Source organism: Nerophis lumbriciformis, unplaced genomic scaffold (assembly GCF_033978685.3).
Source record: "Nerophis lumbriciformis unplaced genomic scaffold, RoL_Nlum_v2.1 HiC_scaffold_179, whole genome shotgun sequence".
Taxonomy (NCBI): Eukaryota; Metazoa; Chordata; class Actinopteri; order Syngnathiformes; family Syngnathidae; genus Nerophis; species Nerophis lumbriciformis.
In genome coordinates, this window is record NW_027316674.1 from 37,501 (window position 1) to 42,115 (window position 4,615).

Below are 4,615 nucleotides of genomic sequence, written 5' to 3' on the forward strand. Positions count from 1 at the left end.
CGCTGGAAGTCCAAAAAAAAGGCGTGAATTTGACTAAGTGCCTAGGAGCATTTCCCTTTAAGAAGGCCGACGTGCTATGGTTCTCCACCTGGGTCTGGAACGCCAAATTAGTCCCTCTCCTAGCTGGAAGTAGTCAAAAAAAGGCGGAAATTTGACTAAGTGTCATTATTTTAGAGTACCAGGCCTCTATAGAAAAGTTTGGTTTTTTGTCTATGTGTCATCATTTTAGAGTACCAGGGCTCTATAGAAAAGTTTGGTAAATTTGACTAAGTGTCTAGGAGCATTTCCCTTTAAGAAGGCCGACGTGCTATGGTTCTCCACCTGGGTCTGGAACGCCAAATTAGTCCCTCTCCTCGCTGGAAGTCCAAAAAAAAGGCGGAAATTTGACTAAGTGCCTAGGAGGATGTCCCCTTAAGAAGGCCGACGTGCCTTGGTTCTCTACCTGGGTACGGAACGCCAAATTAGTCCCTCTCCTCGCTGGAAGTCCAAAAAAAAGGCGTGAATTTGACTAAGTGCCTAGGAGCATTTCCCTTTAAGAAGGCCGACGTGCTATGGTTCTCCACCTGGGTCAGGAAAGCAAAATTGTCCCTCTCCTCGCTGGAAGTCCAAAAAAAAGGCGTGAATTTGACTAAGTGCCTAGGAGCATTTCCCTTTAAGAAGGCCGACGTGCTATGGTTCTCCACCTGGGTCAGGAAAGCAAAATTGTCCCTCTCCTCGCTGGAAGTCCAAAAAAAAGGCGTGAATTTGACTAAGTGCCTAGGAGCATTTCCCTTTAAGAAGGCCGACGTGCTATGGTTCTCCACCCGGGTACGGAAAGCAAAATTAGTCCCTCTCCTCGCTGGAAGTCCAAAAAAAAGGCGTAAATTTGACTAAGTGCCTAGGAGGATGTCCCTTTAAGAAGGCTGACCTGCTATGGTTCTCCACCCGGGTGCGGAAAGCAAAATTAGTCCCTCTCCTCGCTGGAAGTCCAAAAAAAAGGCGTAAATTTGACTAAGTGCCTAGGAGCATTTCCCTTTAAGAAGGCCGACGTGCTATGGTTCTCCACCCGGGTACGGAAAGCAAAATTAGTCCCTCTCCTCGCTGGAAGTCCAAAAAAAAGGCGTAAATTTGACTAAGTGCCTAGGAGGATGTCCCTTTAAGAAGGCTGACCTGCTATGGTTCTCCACCCGGGTGCGGAAAGCAAAATTAGTCCCTCTCCTCGCTGGAAGTCCAAAAAAAAGGCGTAAATTTGACTAAGTGCCTAGGAGGATGTCCCTTAAAGAAGGCCGACGTGCTATGGTTCTCCACCTGGGTCTGGAACGCCAAATTAGTCCCTCTCCTCGCTGGAAGTCCAAAAAAAAGGCGGAAATTTGACTAAGTGCCTAGGAGGATGTCCCTTTAAGAAGGCCGACGTGCTATGGTTCTCCACCCGGGTCCGGAACTCAAAATTAGTCCCTCTCCTAGTTGGAAGTCATCAAAAAAAGGCGGAAATTTGACTAAGTGCCATCATTTTAGAGTACCAGGACTATAGTGGGGGAATTGGAGCCCTCTGGTGGACACTCGCTGCAAATGCACCCTGAATTAAAGACATTATTTCCAGTTCTTTTGGGGCCCTATTTTCAGGCGTAAATTTGACTAAGTGTCTAGGGGCATGTCCCTTTAAGAAGGCCGACCTGCTATGGTTCTCCACCTGGGTCTGGAACGCCAAATTAGTCCCTCTCCTCGCTGGAAGTCCAAAAAAAAGGCGTGAATTTGACTAAGTGCCTAGGAGGATGTCCCTTTAAGAAGGCCGACGTGCTATGGTTCTCCACCTGGGTCAGGAAAGCAAAATTGTCCCTCTCCTCGCTGGAAGTCCAAAAAAAAGGCGTGAATTTGACTAAGTGCCTAGGAGCATTTCCCTTTAAGAAGGCCGACGTGCTATGGTTCTCCACCCGGGTACGGAAAGCAAAATTAGTCCCTCTCCTCGCTGGAAGTCCAAAAAAAAGGCGTAAATTTGACTAAGTGCCTAGGAGGATGTCCCTTTAAGAAGGCCGACCTGCTATGGTTCTCCACCTGGGTCAGGAAAGCAAAATTGTCCCTCTCCTCGCTGGAAGTCCAAAAAAAAGGCGTGAATTTGACTAAGTGCCTAGGAGGATGTCCCTTTAAGAAGGCCGACCTGCTATGGTTCTCCACCTGGGTACGGAACGCCAAATTAGTCCCTCTCCTCGCTGGAAGTCCAAAAAAAAGGCGTGAATTTGACTAAGTGTCTAGGAGCATTTCCCTTTAAGAAGGCCGACGTGCTATGGTTCTCCACCTGGGTCAGGAAAGCAAAATTGTCCCTCTCCTCGCTGGAAGTCCAAAAAAAAGGCGTGAATTTGACTAAGTGCCTAGGAGCATTTCCCTTTAAGAAGGCCGACGTGCTATGGTTCTCCACCTGGGTCAGGAAAGCAAAATTGTCCCTCTCCTCGCTGGAAGTCCAAAAAAAAGGCGTGAATTTGACTAAGTGCCTAGGAGCATTTCCCTTTAAGAAGGCCGACGTGCTATGGTTCTCCACCTGGGTCAGGAAAGCAAAATTGTCCCTCTCCTCGCTGGAAGTCCAAAAAAAAGGCGTGAATTTGACTAAGTGCCTAGGAGGATGTCCCTTTAAGAAGGCCGACGTGCTATGGTTCTCCACCTGGGTCAGGAAAGCAAAATTGTCCCTCTCCTCGCTGGAAGTCCAAAAAAAAGGCGTGAATTTGACTAAGTGTCTAGGAGGATGTCCCTTTAAGAAGGCCGACCTGCTATGGTCCTCCACCTGGGTCAGGAACGCAAAATTGTCCCTCCCCTCGCTGGAAGTCCAAAAAAAAGGCGTGAATTTGACTAAGTGCCTAGGAGGATGTCCCTTTAAGAAGGCTGACCTGCTATGGTTCTCCACCCGGGTGCGGAAAGCAAAATTAGTCCCTCTCCTCGCTGGAAGTCCAAAAAAAAGGTGTAAATTTGACTAAGTGCCTAGGAGGATGTCCCTTTAAGAAGGCCGACGTGCTATGGTCCTCCACCTGGGTCAGGAACGCAAAATTGTCCCTCTCCTCGCTGGAAGTCCAAAAAAAAGGTGTAAATTTGACTAAGTGCCTAGGAGGATGTCCCTTTAAGAAGGCCGACGTGCTATGGTCCTCCACCTGGGTCAGGAACGCAAAATTGTCCCTCTCCTCGCTGGAAGTCCAAAAAAAAGGTGTAAATTTGACTAAGTGCCTAGGAGGATGTCCCTTTAAGAAGGCCGACGTGCTATGGTCCTCCACCTGGGTCAGGAACGCAAAATTGTCCCTCCCCTCGCTGGAAGTCCAAAAAAAAGGCGGAAATTTGACTAAGTGCCTAGGAGGATGTCCCTTTAAGAAGGCTGACCTGCTATGGTTCTCCACCCGGGTGCGGAAAGCAAAATTAGTCCCTCTCCTCGCTGGAAGTCCAAAAAAAAGGCGTGAATTTGACTAAGTGCCTAGGAGCATTTCCCTTTAAGAAGGCCGACGTGCTATGGTTCTCCACCTGGGTCAGGAAAGCAAAATTGTCCCTCTCCTCGCTGGAAGTCCAAAAAAAAGGCGTGAATTTGACTAAGTGCCTAGGAGCATTTCCCTTTAAGAAGGCCGACGTGCTATGGTTCTCCACCTGGGTCAGGAAAGCAAAATTGTCCCTCTCCTCGCTGGAAGTCCAAAAAAAAGGCGTGAATTTGACTAAGTGCCTAGGAGCATTTCCCTTTAAGAAGGCCGACGTGCTATGGTTCTCCACCTGGGTCAGGAAAGCAAAATTGTCCCTCTCCTCGCTGGAAGTCCAAAAAAAAGGCGTGAATTTGACTAAGTGCCTAGGAGCATTTCCCTTTAAGAAGGCCGACGTGCTATGGTTCTCCACCCGGGTACGGAAAGCAAAATTAGTCCCTCTCCTCGCTGGAAGTCCAAAAAAAAGGCGTAAATTTGACTAAGTGCCTAGGAGGATGTCCCTTTAAGAAGGCTGACCTGCTATGGTTCTCCACCCGGGTGCGGAAAGCAAAATTAGTCCCTCTCCTCGCTGGAAGTCCAAAAAAAAGGCGTAAATTTGACTAAGTGCCTAGGAGGATGTCCCTTAAAGAAGGCCGACGTGCTATGGTTCTCCACCTGGGTCTGGAACGCCAAATTAGTCCCTCTCCTCGCTGGAAGTCCAAAAAAAAGGCGGAAATTTGACTAAGTGCCTAGGAGGATGTCCCTTTAAGAAGGCCGACGTGCTATGGTTCTCCACCCGGGTCCGGAACTCAAAATTAGTCCCTCTCCTAGTTGGAAGTCATCAAAAAAAGGCGGAAATTTGACTAAGTGCCATCATTTTAGAGTACCAGGACTATAGTGGGGGAATTGGAGCCCTCTGGTGGACACTCGCTGCAAATGCACCCTGAATTAAAGACATTATTTCCAGTTCTTTTGGGGCCCTATTTTCAGGCGTAAATTTGACTAAGTGTCTAGGGGCATGTCCCTTTAAGAAGGCCGACCTGCTATGGTTCTCCACCTGGGTCTGGAACGCCAAATTAGTCCCTCTCCTCGCTGGAAGTCCAAAAAAAAGGCGTGAATTTGACTAAGTGCCTAGGAGGATGTCCCTTTAAGAAGGCCGACGTGCTATGGTTCTCCACCTGGGTCAGGAAAGCAAAATTGTCCCTCTCCTCGCT